Source organism: Cucurbita moschata, unplaced genomic scaffold (genome assembly GCF_002738365.1).
Source record: "Cucurbita moschata cultivar Rifu unplaced genomic scaffold, Cmos_1.0 Cmo_Scf00111, whole genome shotgun sequence".
NCBI classification, from domain to species: Eukaryota; Viridiplantae; Streptophyta; class Magnoliopsida; order Cucurbitales; family Cucurbitaceae; genus Cucurbita; species Cucurbita moschata.
The window spans coordinates 170,683-188,027 of record NW_019268627.1 but is presented as its reverse complement, the minus strand read 5'-3'; the positions used below and the strand labels follow the sequence as shown (position 1 = coordinate 188,027).

Below are 17,345 nucleotides of genomic sequence, written 5' to 3'. Positions count from 1 at the left end.
ATGGCTTACGTGAATATGAATAAGGCCAATAAAGAAGATATGTGGTTCCTTGACTCGGGATGTAGCAATCATATGTGTGGGAAGAAGGAATATTTTTTAGATTTAGATGGAAGTTTCAGAGATGTAATGTACGGCTGGAAGTGAATGGAATCATAATGATAATCACAGGAGTGTTCTATGTGCCAGACCTGAGGAACAATTTGTTGAGTAGTGGTAAATTGCAAGCAAATGGGGTTACTTTTTTGTTTCAAAATGGAACATGCTTCATCCTGAGAGAGGCTTAATCATGGAGACAAAGATGTCTTTGAATCGAATGTTCTATTGCATGCTATATCTCAGCCTGTAGCAGCCGTTCAAACTCAATTGAAACTTATGGGGAGAAGTGGTTCAAGGTCTCTGTCGTACACTCACCGCTCCAATTTCTCTCGCCATAGTCAGAGAAGCAGAAGGTGTTAGGATCGCACAACAACACACATGCTCGATCTAGATGAACACAAAGAAAAGGATAGAGAAAAGTGCAAGGAGAACTCTGGCTAAAAGGATTTTTCTATTGATGACTTCACGTATGTACAGTAAGAGAGAATTATAGAGAATAGAAAGTACATCTCAAAGCTCTACTGGATCGGATATATATATATAGTTCAATTTACTATATATAGCTTTACCAGATTTAATCATCTACTATATATAGCTATTTACTATATATAGCTTTACCCGATTTAACCATCTACTATATATAGCTATTTACCATATATAGCTTTATCGGATATAGCTTTACCAAATATAGCTTTACGGGATATAACCGTTGACCAAGCTATAAATAAGCATCAGACTCCATAACCTAACAGAAGGGACCCAAGTCCTTTCCCCTATCATTCCACTACCCATTCCAAGAGAAGCAGCCGTTCAAGTTCCCTCAGTTGCCAATGTAGAAGTAGGTCTTCCTCGTTATCTCCTTTCCCCAAATCATATAGTTCCAGTCCTAGTCGTGCATCAACTGATTGAAATCATTCCATAGAGAAGCTTAAGAAAGAGGAAGAAGAGAAGAAAAGGCGTGAAGCAGAGTTGAAGAAGTTAGAAGAAGATGCAGCTAGGAGGATGGAAGAACTAATTCAGAAGAAGGTTGAAGAAAGGCTAAACTCTGAAGAGACTAAATTAGAAATACAGAGACGAGTAGAGGAAGATCACACGAAGTTGTTTGATGATGTTGATGTGCAGCTTGAGAAAGAGAAAGAAGCCGCTCTTATTGCTACAAGACAAAAAGAAAAACAAGCACGAAAAGAGAGAGAAGAGCTAGATAAAATGCTGGAAGAGAATAGAAGAAGGGTAGAAAAAGCACAACAACGATTAGTTCTGGAGCTGCAGCAGAAGGAAGAAGAACAAAATTGTGAGCTCGAGTTGATTTAGAGACAAAAAGAGGAGGCAACTCAGAGAACTAAGTTAGATGATATTAGTTTGAGTTATGTTTTGCTGGGGGTTAGTGAAGAGTCAAAAGCTTACAGACTCTATGATATAGAAGCGGCAGATGAAAATAATGATATAGAAGCGGCAGATGAAAATAATGATATAGAAGCAGCAGATGAAAATACTACGAAGGAAAACATTTCATCTGGCTCTTTGGCTGAAGCAAGCTCTCCTAGCTCGAATAAGGCGAGGAATAAGAGACCACCAGTCTGGATGAGAGACTATGCAATAGGTGAAGTTTTTTTTTGTAAAGAAGATGATGAAGCTCAGCCATGTTTACCCCTACTGAACCTCCAAACTTTGTAAACTTTAAAGAAGCATTGAAGAGTGAAAAATGGAGGCAAGCCATGGATCTGGAGCAATAAACAGAAATGGCACATGAGAATTGATGAAGTTACCTGGTGGAAGTTTGATATGAGGTCGTAGATATAAACTGATTACTATTCGTGTTCAGTTTAAGGGAGAGATTGTTAGGATTAGATTTGATTGAGTTATTTGGATTATATTTGATCTAGTTATTTGAATTAGATTTGATTTAGTCATTCTTCAATTGGATGAGAGATTTCTCCCAATTCTTATGATCTTTACGGTTTTCTTTTTCTGTTCCTAACAGTAACATGTCATTCTTAAGAAACCTAGGACACCGATATGACAATGATACATTAATTAAAAAGAATTATTTCAAAAAATTTATCAATTTTATATTAGACATAAATTCATATAAATAAGTTTATATATTTGTATACTTAAAAAAAAGCTTAATGTACGTTTCACTCTCAAAATATATTCAAAGTCAAGTGTCTGATACGATGAATTATAAATTTGTAATGTATCCATTGTATTAACAAGAGTTCAGTACATGCCCAACACGTGTCAGATTAGTGACACTAAGTTATTCTCATACTTTCTTTACGTCAAATATTATAGTTGACTAACTACAACTTCAATTTTGTGCTTTAAGGATGTTTTGACCCAAGAGAAATAAAATCCTTAATTTAGAAAGTCCATGAATAGCCAAAAGTAATGACTAACATAATTAAAAAAAAATGAATAAACATAAAAGATGAATTGATTAAATTGGCTAATTACTAACATAATTAAAAAAAATAAAAATGTAACAAACACACCGAAGTAAGATTAGGAACACAAGTAAAAAAAAAAAAAAACACAAACAACCAAAAATCAAAATTTGGAAAGTGTTAAACAGTTTTAATATATAGACATTTCAAGACTTTGCTCATGCAATATTCTCATGAAATCTAACACTAGAGCATCATAAAATTGAGAGAAATGATTGAAATTGATGTCATGTTCATATAGGTTGACTTTAATACAAAGAACAAATCGAACTTTCTTAAGGATAAATTGGGGACACCAGCCTAAGCTAATCAAGTAGGTGGCCTTACCATCCGTATGGTTATATTTGATGTTGACTGTGTCCGTGGTTCTACAAGTGTCATATATATTGATATGTGTGAAATGTTTGTGAATCGATATGCTTATGATATGTTATAATATGTGAATTGTATGATAGTACGTACGGTACCATGTGTTCAATGGTATATTTGAGATAGGATACGAGAAGGATGCACTAAACGTAATGTAACGATACGAGTAAGACATGTTCATGAAATGTTATGGTTTGGTTACGCATCGAAGTGCTATGGGTATGATAGATTGATAAAAACGATATGGTCACGATGGATTCATAAAACAATACAATTAGGTTATGGGTAGAAAGTGATAGAATTATGATAGATTGATAAAACGATAGCGTTAGGATACGTTCTGTAACATTATGACTAAGGTACGTTCAGGTAACGACACAACTATGATATGTCTAAGGATGTTAAGGCTATGATAAATTAGGGAAGGATATAACCACGAAGTTTTTACGATATGATATGATTATGATACGACATGTGAAGGAAGGATATATATCCAACAAATGTCAAAGAGGGACGCGAGAATAAATTATTCTCAAGCTTTCTTTACATCGGTCAAAGAGTATTTGATAAGCTTTCAAAATTAAGGGTTTTCTTTTTTCTTCTTCCTTCTTTCTCCGTTTTCACGTTTAATTTTTTTTTTTTTAAATAAAAAAAAGTTTAATGTGAGAATGAAGAAGTTAGAAATGAGAAAGAAATGAATGTAATAAAACTTTTCCGTCGGTAGGAATGAAAATGGTGAATGGGTCCTTGACGATAGTCGACCGCTATACTCTAGTTTTGGATGTAAGTGATGATTATCAGCAATATGAGTTGTGTCAATACCACACCATTATCAAGAGGAAGTAAAGTAGAGTAGAAAAGATCAAGCGATCCATTTGTTGAGAGTACTGTGTAAGAGGCACACAAGTAAGAATGTTGGATATAACTACTCTTTCACATCTGAGAGATGAGTCTCATAGATCCAACTACAATATCAAAGAAACTTCAGGTGGTAGTGATTGCATGTAATGGTGTCTCCGTGGTATCCCAGACACATGTAACATGATTTTTCTTGCTCAAATATAGCTTCATTTGTCTTAAAAGTTCACTTTTGAGTAATCCTGGAAGGCTTCTTAATTTGCAGCCTCGGGTGAAGATGATCACTCCGAGGTGGGTTTGTTAGTGAAGATGCAATTATATAATAGGGTTTTATATCAATGGTTCCATTTATATCAATAAATGAAATTTGTGGTGTATTTTTTTGGAAATTCAACAATAATCATTGGTTATTTTGTTACCATTCTTAAGAAATTCAACTTTTGACCTTTTGTGAATGCTCAAAGCTACTTGCAAAGTAGCTTCGATTATGATCCATAATAATCACCGACTCGAAATTGAGGTTCATGTTTGAAAATGTGATAAACCAAAAGACAAGATGCTCATTAATATTGTTTGTGATTGTTGTTGTGAATTCTTCATCTTTGAATACATATTTTGGTTGGCTTATGAATTTTTCCATCTTTTAAAAATATTATTTCTTTTAGTTCGGGCCTAATTTCATAATAGGCGATTGAATCACATTATTGCAATATTTTAAGTTACGTTTAAGATTAAAGGTCAATGAATAAAGTAATTAGGGCAAGTTCTTTTTATGCATCTTATTTTTATCTATCACATAAATGCTTCCTAATTATTTTATTTATTTTTTTATGAATTAGGTTATGAAATCATTTGAATTATAAATGATTTAATTCAAACAATATTTAATAACTAATCATTTTAATATTTATACTCAAATATACTAACAAGTACTAGTAACACTAGTCTGAATGACTTAAAGAATACAACTATTATCTCAAACTATAAAGAATTTAATTCCAACCTATTCTAATAGACAAACGCTTTATTAGACTCTATTGTAAGATTTCACTTCATCAATTTAAGTAGCATTCAACTATAACTATAAATATCAAATTCTTAAGTATTCATGAACAAAATCGGTCTAACAATGTCTCTTGGAACTATTTACCAAAGGTGTTAGAATGAGCCGTGTGAAAGGGTTGCCTTTAGATGCTTTAGTACCAATTAAGGATGTTAATAACCTAGTAGTGCAGAATGCAAGAAGGTTCGTAGTTGAAAAGAATAACGAGAATAGTGGACATCGTTTCATCTACAAGCGTGTGGTGAACGGTCTGGTTGGTATGACTAGAGAACGTCGTCCTCGCAGAATTTATATTCTTCTGTTAGAAGTTATAAATAACGATGATATTCCTTGATCTTTTATTACAAAGGTGCAGAACTTTCTTTTTGTGCATGTGATATATCCATCACCACCTACTCATAAGCTCTCATCTTTTAAAGAAGTTCTCAACTTCCTTGTCCCCAAGTAGCAATACAACTACTAGAATGCTATCTCTACTTATAATAAGCCCTCTCTCTCTCGAAATATATGTGTGTGTGTTTGTGGATGTTTACTCTCTTTTATTAATGAAATATGCCGTAGTCATAATGATATTATGAGTACCTTTTCTATCCCTACGTTCCTTATCTCTATATAAAGAATATGAAGATATAAGTAAAAGTGTACAAGTAATTTGTTACTTTTGAACTTAAAATGCTTATAATTCAATTTTCTTTGTTATCAACAATAATTATCAAACGGTATATAATTTTGTCCAAGTAAGGTCGCTTCTCATTCCCTGTATAATATCATAACACAAAATCGAGTGGAAGGGTTAACGATAAAATGATAACAAAAACCCATTCGTCGAACTAACTATAAAGGAAAAGTTGGTTGGAAACCATGTCTATACTTCTTTGCTTTAATCACACGTAACTAAAGATATATAAGAACAACAGAATATGGCATGCCCAATTCAAACATAAAAAATTTCTTGCCATGTTATAGTTAATGAATATGGTATGCACAAAGATCCGACGTCACACTTCATGATTGGAGACCAATACAGTGAGCTATGGTCGTCCATACCGTCCTTTGGTCCAATTATGTCAAGCAAATGTTGCAGCAAGCAAAGAGTTTTTAGTAAGTTCGCTATTGCAAATAGCTTGGTTTAAGGCACAAATGTCTCTGATGTGAAAGGCGCACCAATTCAACGAGATTTAAGTAACCATCAATAAGACACATGATACAGCTTGTAAACGAAACGATGTTCATGACTCTTGTTATTTTCTTCCACTACAAACCTTCTAGCCTCTTGCACTTTTTTGTCATTGACATCCTTAATTGAAATTAGAATTGAAGGAAACACTTCTCCCCAACTCATTATGGAACACCTTTGATAGATAGTTTCAATAGATTTACTTTGCCGAGGAATACTTTAAAATTTGATATTTATAGTTGAACGCTACTTAAATTGATGAAGTGAAATCTTACAACAGAGGTTAATAAATCGTTTGTCTATTATAAAAGAGCTTGGAATTAAATTCTTTATAGTTGGGATAAGGGATGTTTTAGTCAAAGAAGTATACTTTTTAGTTTTAAAATAAATTAATTTTTTAGTTTAAAATAAATTGATTTTTTAGTTTTAATTTTAGTCTGAATAAATTAATTTTAATGTGGTGTTATGTATTTTAATAAAATTAATATTAACTTAATCCACAAAAATTTGTATTTTTTTTTAAATTATAATCTAAATTAATAAAAATACCACCGACCTTTGCACTTTATCTAAAAAAAATACTCATAATACTTTATTTTAAAAAAATACTTATAATTTTTTTATAAAAAAAATACAGTTGAATTTAAAAAAAAAAGCTTCAAAACTACTCTTCTTTAACTTTCAAAAGTGTTAAAAAAAAGATAGATGGGGAGAAAATTGTGTTCATGGGGAGAAAATTGAAGGTTATTTTAGGGGAAAGTTTTCAAGATTAGTATAAGATCCTGAAACATAACAAGAAGTAATATCCTAGCTTAAGGTCGCGATTAAGAACCTACTAGTATGCTACTTACTAAGTTCTACTCACACCATGTTTATCATTTTTTTTTCAAGTAACTAAGAGTTGGTCATGGATGAGAGCGGCCTTTGGAGTGTGGGCCATGGACTAACCTCTGTTTTTAATCTAGTATTTTTTGTTCTACTTTTGAGTCTGCTTCTTATTTTGTGTGTGTAACGAGTATGTATATGTAACACCCAAAAATGAAGGAAATTATCTCCCATAAGAATAAGCCACTCGTGAAAGACCCAAAGGATAGAAAGGAAAAAAAATTAAAGGATTAAGCAAGAACAAAGGACTTAGTCAAGTCACTCGTGTACCCTAACAAGTGATTTCAAGGAGTTAAAGACCTTTTGAAAAGGATTGGAAAGAAAAAAGTAAATCAAAAGGGCAAAAAAGTCATTTTTGTCAATTATCAAGAATCTTTCCGGATTGGTAATTCCTTATCTAGAAGGAATCTCAAGATTCAAAAAAAGGGGAAAATGATAAAAAAAGCAATGAAAAATTTGTAGAAAAATTATGGATTTTTCCAGAAAAATAATAATAAAATATTTTAAAAGTGGCAAATTACCAAAATACCCCTGGAAGAATGGATAATTACAGAAATGTCACTCTAATTCGAATCAAAGCATCTACCGTGACCATCCGAGCAAAATATTTCGAACTGAAATCTCAACCGTCGGTTCTCCTCCAAAATTTGATATGATCTAGAACGAACATGCACGGGTCATCACATCCAACGACTAGTATTCAAAGCCGAGGTCGGTAAGGCTATGATTGGAGTTGATATCTCCAAAAAATTATCCAGAAAGTTTGATCTCTAAATAATGATGATTCTGGAGCTCTCAATGTCGGTTTAACCTCCACCTATAAGGTCGGAAGTAGGAGCAACAATACGAAATAAGAATCGAGAAAGGTCGATCCACCAATTGAAGGCAATAAGCGTTTAGATTGTGGGTCTCCTACTCTCAGATTTCTTCCAAATTCGAGAGCAATCCTCCACCATTTCTCTTCAAACTTCTAAATAACGAAGAATCAGGAGCTCTCAATGTCGGTTTAAAATCCTCCTATAAAGTTTGAAGTAGGAGCAACAATATGGAATAAGAATCGAGAAAGGTCGATCCCTCAATCGAAGGCAATAAGCGTTTAGATTATGGGTTTCCTACTCTTAGATTTCTTCCAAATTCGAGAGCAATCCTCAACCATTTCTCTTCAAACTTATTCCTACAGTTTCTGGACAATATTACCCACAAGTTCTATGAAGGAATAGAGTGCTGAAAGTGCCCAGAAACCATTCCCCCAATTCAATCCGCCATTGAAGAACTTCAAGAAAAACTTTAAAATCCAATCCGATGATACATGATGACTCGTCGAGCAAGAATGATTCCAATCAGTTTCTACACCTCCAAGGAATGCTTCCATAGAAGACCACGAAGAAAAATAACCTCGAGAGCGTGCCAAATTGAAGGAAATAGGTTTCAAAATTAAATTGGGGATAAGAGTAAAAATTCATATCTACGATCTCTTTTCCTTCAAATTAAGGATTCCTCTAGCTTTAGAGGAAGAAGTTGTGTAAACTTGATGAAGGAATCGGGAGTTGAAACATCATAGAACAAGCTACCTGCGAGATCGAAAATCTGGCGTTTCGAGTGAGTTGCATACCGAGAACGATTTTTGGAAATTAAGGTTCTACACTCAAAGACGTTCCTCCAAACCAATTCCTTTAGCCTGAAGATAGGATATGGAAGGGGTTCAATGAAGAGTAGGGCCTTGAAACACCTAGAATCGGCTACCCAATAAGAAATCCTTTGTTTTATCTCCAGCGATAAATCAGATTTTGGATGAACTTTGGTAGCGAATATCTTAGGCTACGATCCACGAGATGTTATCAAATATATCCCTAGCGCTTTCTTGTAACATCCATCTTTAAGTTTCATGAAGAAAGCGAGGAGAGAAACGCTGTAAATTTGGCTGTACAGGCTGAGTTTCAGATGGCGGAGATGCGAAAAATGCGCATCTTCTTCCTGTTCAGAGGAAGAAAATGATGATACGGCCAGTTCAACTGAACTGTCCAAGTCAACTCAAAATTTGACCTTTTGAACGCCATCATGGTTGAAATGAGCACCCGAGTGAGTTTTACAAGGAGACTCGAATTTAAACTTTACCTACGTTTGAGAGGCACTATAATGGTCAAGTTCAATGGTATTTTAGATTAAAAAGACTTTTATGAACTTTGTACCTTTGTTAGTGTTACTTTGTACCTTTGTTTGTATTACTTTGTACCTTTGTTAGTGTTATGTTATAGACATTTGGTCAAGTTCAACAAATGGGGTTGAGGTGATTCAAATGGTTAATGTCACTTTATTTGATTCAAATTGTTAATGTGATAATCTAGTTGAGTAGTTACAGGTTATTTCCAAGGTCTCTCTTATTGAACGCTAACAAGGCTGAAATGATCGAGATGAGCACCTAAGTGAGTTTGACAAAATTGAAATAAAATCAAATAAAATCACTAAAAAAATCAATAAAATTGAAAAAAAAATTAGCCTTATGTCACTTCCTTCTAACTCGAAGGGCGGTAAATCAAGGATTCCTTCGCCCAAGACCCATGATCCAACTCCCAACATGGAAATGATAAGCTATAGAATCATTCCAAGAACCTCAATGGATGGGTTACAAACTCACATTACCAATCTCGACAACTGGACGTGTCATCGGCGTTAGAAGAATGACCGCATCAGAGCAAGTCATGAGGATAGAAAATCCCGTTGAAGGATGATAGACCAACCGTAATCTTTAGCCCAACGTGTCAAGCTTTTGTAGAAGCAAGAACCCTTGTATTAAAGAAATTAACACCTTCTTATACAAAATTTGGATCAACCAAGAGATAAAGCTAGAATTAGATGATGAGATCCAAGATTGAGAAACAAGATTTGGAACCTTTTTCTAAATTGAGTCATTTCACAGTCGAACTTGATCAAGACTTGATTGAATGACTGAGATGCAATCTACCACAAGAATTGCATGAAACTTAGAAATGACAAAGATATGCTCAAATTTCTATAAGGGGGATCGTCTCAACTTGAGAGATCAATTTCATTGATCACAAATATGCTTTTAGATAATAATTTGTGAGTATTTATAGTCTCCCAACAAAAGAAGTTAGTGGCCGTGATTTAATCTCGATCTCTTTAAATCTCCACAGAAGACGAAGTCAATTTGAGCATTACAAACTTTATGAAATTAAAATAATAAATAAAGTTTTCTAACCACTCATGAAATGATGCTTGCAACTTTTTTCCACTACTTCAGCAGTCCAATTATTTACTTTTGAATCTCCAAATGGTCTTGACTCAAATGAATCAGCTTGTAACACATGAAATGATGGTTGAACCTAGCCTATCCAATTTTGTAGATGAAGTATGAATGCTTGTTGAATCTTCTTGGCATTGGGTTGTGTAATAGGTCCAGTTGGAACACCATGATTCTTATCATCATCCCCCTCTTCAAAAGGATTCGTCCTTGAATCAGAAAAATCATCACCTACATCAAAAGATCTGTAACAACCCGAAATTTTCTACTTAATTTAAGATCCCTATTGTATAAATACCATAAACATTGAATGCAGAAGACTTCATTTAAATTCCATAAAACATAACCTTTAACTTAAAACACAGCCATAGACTTACGTGTTTCGAAAACATCTTTAAAACAACAAAACAAAAGACTCGAAATAAAATAAATAAGCACTTAAGTTTAAAACATCCTATTCTATCCCAAGTCTAAGAAAATAAATACCACTATCCTATGCATGTGCCATGATCTCGAGTTGCGATGCCGTCGTCAACCGTACAGAAATGCCTTGCCTTAACCTGAAAAATGTAGTAGCACACGACTTGAGTATTTAAAGAAATACTCAGTAAATGACCCCACTATTGGGGTTAAATGCAACAATCACATGCAATGAAATGATGGGACCTATCTTTCGTTTCGTTTCGTTTTCCCTATGATGTAATCCTAACAGGTAATCGTGGACGTGTACTATATACTCTACACGAAGCCCATACGTGCGAGTATGGGCTCACCAGCTAGTTCGCACACCGCTGGGCCACTGTCCCTAACCGGTAGGCATACTCTGGGAGCCCCTTATACCAGGACCCGTTAAAACTAGAACCGTTACGGCAGCACTATGCAAAACATAACGATCATTATCCTGCCATTGGATGTACGCGTCCGTACCCTCATGATGGGATAGGAGTATCCCCCCAAATGCATGAACACACAATATGCATGAGGTCCCACTAGTCCTACAGTTATCATTAATGAACATAACCCCCTGTCACGTTTTCATGCTGACATGTCATTCTCATTCTCATTTCTTTACATATTCCTAGCGGGGTTATGTTTCATGCAATTTACCGTATTTCATGTCATACAATTCATACAGTTACATTCAAATATTTATACCAACAAGCCATAATCGTTCAAGGACCACCCATCGTCACATGCATAACATATCACATCAGACTAAAAGCATACATAGCATACATTCACGTTCACATAACTACGTACTTAAGCACAATAATCTAGCATACAATGTACCATATAAAACAAGTCATAACGTAAACACTTCATAGTCATATCGTTCTCTAACTTACCATAATGCTATCGTTCTATCAATCTATCATAAACCTATCCCTTTCTACCCATAACCTAACCGTATTCTTTCATCAATCTCTCCTATCCATAGCATTCCGGTATGTAACCTAACCTTAACGTTTCATGAACGTATCTTACTTCTATCGTTACATTTCGTTTTGTGCATCCTTCTCGTATCCTATCTCAAACATATCCTTGAGCACATCGTACCATAATTATTATCATACAAACCACCTATAATAATATAACATAACATATAGGAAGCATATCGATCCACAGACAATTCACACATATCAATATATATATGACACGTGCAGAACTACAGGGCACGTGTCAACATCAAATATAACCATGCCGATAGTAAGGTCACTTACTTGGTTAGCTTAAGTCGTCGCCACAAATATATCCTTAATGAAAGTTCTATTCCGTCGTTATCCTTAATGAAAGTCCATTGAACTCCAAGTCAACCTATGTGAGCCCATGACATCATTTTCAAGTTTGAACTCTATAAAATTATTTCTCTAATTTACATTGGTCATTCTTCTTAAAACTCATACAAAATTATTTTCATCTCTAATTCAAAACAAAATAATTGTAACCAAATTAATATTACTTAATAAAATAAGAGGAAGATTTAACATGTCACTACTGACCTCTTCAAATGAGGTATCTCCTCAGCCGAACTAAATCGGCTAAACTTTTTATTTTTTTTTTCTATTTGTTTTGGTAGTAACGTAGAAATTCTGGGTAAATCTTTACAGAAAAGAATTACTGATTTATTGCCAGATTTATTTTTAGGGAAGGAGTGGTGAGAGATTGAAGGAAGGAGTAGGGATCGGTTACCAAATGTTTTTTTTATATATATATATTTTTATTATTTATTTATTTATTTATTTATTATTATTATTATTATTATTATTATTATTATGATTATTATTACTATTTTATTTTATTTTCTTCGGTTGTTACAAGAACTCAACTCAACAACATTGAAAGTAGAATGTACACCGTGATTCTTATCATCATCTCCCTCTTCAGGATTCGTCCTCAAATCAGAAAAATCATCACCTACATTAAAAGGACTCAATTTAGCAACATTGAAAGTAGAATGTATTGACAATTCTACGGGAACATCAATTTTATTGTTCCATGCAATAAAATGAGTCATTTTACTAAATGTCTTAGGGAGCATTTATAGTCAAATAAAGAATTAGGAATCCACTCCCACTCCGAATTCAACTATCCACGCTAACATTAAAATGAAACTAAATTTAGATTAAATAGTCAAGTAATTGTAAAAAGAAATAATCACTAATTTTAGATTGAATAGTCAGGTTATGCAACTTAGTCGACTTGAATCAGGTGCGGTGAACTTGGATCAAACACGTGACCTTGAGATCTATAGTGACGCTCTCCCAACTAAGCTATCCACCTAACATTAAAAATGAAAACTCATTAGTAAGGTATTTAGCTAATTCATTGATATTTCAAAAAGGTGCGGTGAACGTGGATCAAACACGTGACCTTGAGATCTATAGTGACGCTCTCCCAACCAAGCTATCCACCTAACATTGAAAATGAAAAATGAAAACTCATTAGTAAGGTATTTAAATTGAATAGTCAGGAGTCAAGTTATGTGACGTGAATCAGGTGCGGTGAACATAGATCGAACACGTGACCTTCAGATTTTCAGTTTGACACTCTCAAAACTGAGTTATCTTCGCTAATATTTGAAGAAAAAAAATCATAAGTAAAGGTATTTATGCTAATTCATTATATTTTAAAAAGAAATAATCACTAATTTTAGATTGAATAAAATTATGCAACTTAATGAACTTATGCAACCAATGCGGTATTTTCGCTAATTCATTATTTATTTAAATTTTAAAAATAAATAATAACTAATTTTTTATTGCTTATGCAATGGAAACAAGTGCGGTGAACGTGGAGCGTGACCTTCAAATCTTTAGTTTAACACTCCCCATTATATTTTAAAAAGAAATAATAATAATCAACTAAACTATAAGGTGCCATGAACCAAGTGCGATGAACATGGATCAAACACATGACCTTCAAATCTTCAGTCTGACGCTCTCCCAACTGAGCTATCCCCGCAATTATTAGAAATGAAAATTCATCAGTAAAGATATTCAAAAGAAATAATGACTAATTTTTTATTGAATAGTCAGGTTATGCAAATAGAAACGGGTGCGGTGAACGTGGAGATTGAACACGTGACCTTCAAATCTTAACTCTAACGCTCTCCAAACTGAGCTATCCTCGCTAACATTAAAAATGAATGTTTTTAAGTAAAGATATTTCCGCTAATTAATTGAAATTTTAGAAAGAAATGATCACTAATTTTAGATTGAATAGTCAAATTGTGCAATGTGAACCATGTGTGGTTAACATGGATCGAGCACGAGACCTTCAGATCTTCAATCTAACGCTCTCTCAACTGAGCTATCCACATTAACATTAAAAATAAAAATTCATCAGTAAAGGTATTTTCGCTAATTCATTGAAATTTTAAATAGAAATAATCACTAATTTTTAATAAGATATTCAAGTTATCCAACTTGTATAAGGTGCGGTGAACTAGAACACGTTAAGTATTTCCGATAATTCATTGAGATTTCAGAAAGGAATAATGACTAATTTTAAATTGAATAGTCGGGTTATGCAACTAGAATTAGGTGCGGTGAACGTGGAGATCAAACACGTGACCTTCAAATCTTCGGTCTGAAGCTCTCCCAACAGGGCTATCCCCGCTAATATTAAAAATGAAAATTCATAATTAAAGGCATTTTCGCTAATTCATTATGTTTTAAAAAGAAATAATCACTAATTTTAGATTGAATAAGCAAGTTATGTTTTTAGATTGTATAGTCATATAATAAACTTGTATTAGGTGCGTTGAACGTGGATAAAACACGTGTGACTTTCAAATCTTCAGTCTAACAATCTCCCAACTGAGCTACTCTTGCTAACATTAAAAATGAATATTCATCAGTAAAGGTATTGGGTACACTTCTGGAAATTCAACAAAAGACAATAGCATTAGATCAAGATGCCAGATTTAAATCTCGCTTCTAAAAAATTCAACAAAAGGCATTGGGTACGCAGTTATAGTACGACATTCCACCCATAAACAGATGGTCAAACAGAAATGCTCAAGCAAATATTGGAAGACATGTTCAGTTTGGAATTGACTTTTTCTGTTTTTTGGGTAGTCTTTCACATTATAACTTAACTCTTCCATCTTGTTGAAAAGACTCTTCCATCTTATTGAACTTTTCAACTACCTATTGAACCATTTTTGTATGCTTTATTGTCTTTTTGGCATTTTTTGTGTTCTTGCTGTCCTCATTTTGTTTGCTTTTACTACATTGTTTTGTTTCCCCATGCATTCTTGCTGTATGTGTCTCTCAAAATAGAAGATTAATTGTGGTCTCATGCTATTCAACTCAAATAGCAACCATTATAGAGAAAATTAGGTTTGGACGTGCTGTACTCTTCTTTCTATTAATACTGTAAGAACATTTTAGTTGGTGCTGATAAGTGGTCTGACTTTGTTCCTTACTCTGAGGTGAATAGGAAGTAAGTAAAAGGGAAGAAAAATGTGGAATAATAAAGTTGCAGAAGTCATGAAGACTTACGAAAAAAGAGGTAGAGATGGCTTAACTCTCTACACTCAAAGATTGGTGACTTTACACTTAAAATGACTCTCTCTCCTTTTCGTTCCTCAAACAACATGATCAAATTCTCTAATCTCATGTAGCATACTAGTGCAACGTATTGAAAAACATCTAAGGTACCTTTAGTCATATCAACAACAAGAAGATGATCAAAGTCTGGCCGGGCCTGAGTATTAGATCAGTGACTGGCCGGGCCGGAGTATTATAATGTACTTCAAATTCATTTTTTTGAGTCCTTAACCAATCACCAATGAAAGCCTGACGCCGTCCTCAAGAATTGAGAATAACGTAATAAATTTACATATAGGCTTATTCTTGTAGCTATTAGTTGTGCATTATTTAATAGTTGTTTTATGCATATATTATACCGAGAAATGAACATGTTGTTTTGCCTTTCAATTGCTTTAGGTTGATACTCCATTCATTTTAAACTTGGTTTAATTTTCTTGGGCAGTAGATATGCTTTAATGCTTTTGATCAAGCTATAGACCTCGATGTTTTGGATCATCTTGTTATAAATTTTATATACTACCTTGTAGATTCAGTTTTACCTATGATATTTCGCTTGTGGTGGTTTGTTTTAGTGGAATCTTTTAGTCAATTGGGGTATTCTAAGCAATATGATGAGTTTCCTGCAACTGAGTATTAGTGTTCTATGATGATGAATTTAGTTCAAGCCTCACTGTCAGCAAGCTGCTTGGACTTGAATATTAATTCTGTTGAGCTAAATTTTTGTTGGTGTACCTTTTCATCAAAGGTGAAGCCTGGCCCTTAAAATTATAATCTTCCCCTCGATGGATGATGTGGGTTATTCTTTTAACGGAATATGTTGTTCCTTAGTATTTTCTACTTCTTTTTGCTCGGGAAAATGTGGAATGTCATTTTCTTTCAAAGATATGAGTTCTTATTTGTGTTTCCATGTCTACAGTTGGTTGAGATCTTACCTTCTTCTCTGGTCCTCTTCATTCTGAGAAAGCTGCCTCCCAAAGTGGAATTACGCAGTACCATCCTATCTGCTGAAAGGGTCGAGAAAGAAAAAGAAAGTTTGGTCAAGGTTTCAACTAGTTGCATGCAGAAGGAAGCGAAGAATTGGGAATGAAAAGATACATGCTTTCTTTCTTAATACCTGGTATACTTTCGGGGTGCAAGATCATCTTTGTGTAGATCGAACACGAGTTGTTGTTGTTTATTTATCTTTGAGCAATATACTTAAAACTTGGTTTCTTATGTGCTCTCATTATTTAACTCCAGTGACTTCTTTAGCATTTTAGGTGAAATGGTTAACAAGCTATCAACAAAATGTGGCGCAGTTGTAAGTTTCTATGCCATGTTTGCCATGTTAAACTCTATTTACAAATATTCTTCTTGTGAAATCTCTTCTTAAATCATGGTATTAGTAACTTGGCACATTTTTGTGTGAATGTGACTTGTAAAATTAGTTCGTGAGTTTTTATCACACAACTTTTTGAATTTCCAATATCTGTAAATTGATTAATTTTAGTTGTTTTAGTACTTGAGAATATGGTAGTACGTTTAATTACTTTTTAACGGTTGATCATGATGCATTTTGATGACTCCTTGTGCTCTTTTGAGTTTACCAAATGCCAATGTAATGGTCATGTGAATATATCTTAGATTTATATCGTTATCTAATTATCTTTGTATCATTGATTTTTTATTTAGTTATTCAACTAATAATGTACATTCAATTTAGGTGTGTCTAAAGATGAGGCCATGATAGCGGTCCCCAGACGTTGAAAATCATTGTAAAGAAGTGGAGAATATTTTATCTTGTATCGTTTGAATAACTTTATTTTAGAAAAGGAATGAATACTACTCTTGTGATGGAAATAGATTATGAAATATCAATTATGAATGGAAGTCATGGTATTTAATTTGTTAGGAGTATTCACGTGTTTATTTAGTTAAAAAATGAGAATGTAAATTAAATTTTATTAAAAGAAACTATAATAATTATAAATGAATAAATAATTTTAGTATAGCATAAATTTAAAGTTATAAATACTATATTATAAGTTAATGATAGCATGATATTTTAGCTATATTAAATATATTATAGCTTCAATAAAACGCTTCAGTAACATATATAAGCTATAATTTCATACTTTATTATAGCATCTAT

The 17,345-nt window shown here is 33.4% G+C and overlaps 1 pseudogene; it reads left to right on the top strand.

Moving 5' to 3' along the window:
- Positions 1-16,301, top strand: LOC111439841 (annotated as a pseudogene).
- Positions 16,302-17,345: the final 1,044 nt, after the last annotated feature.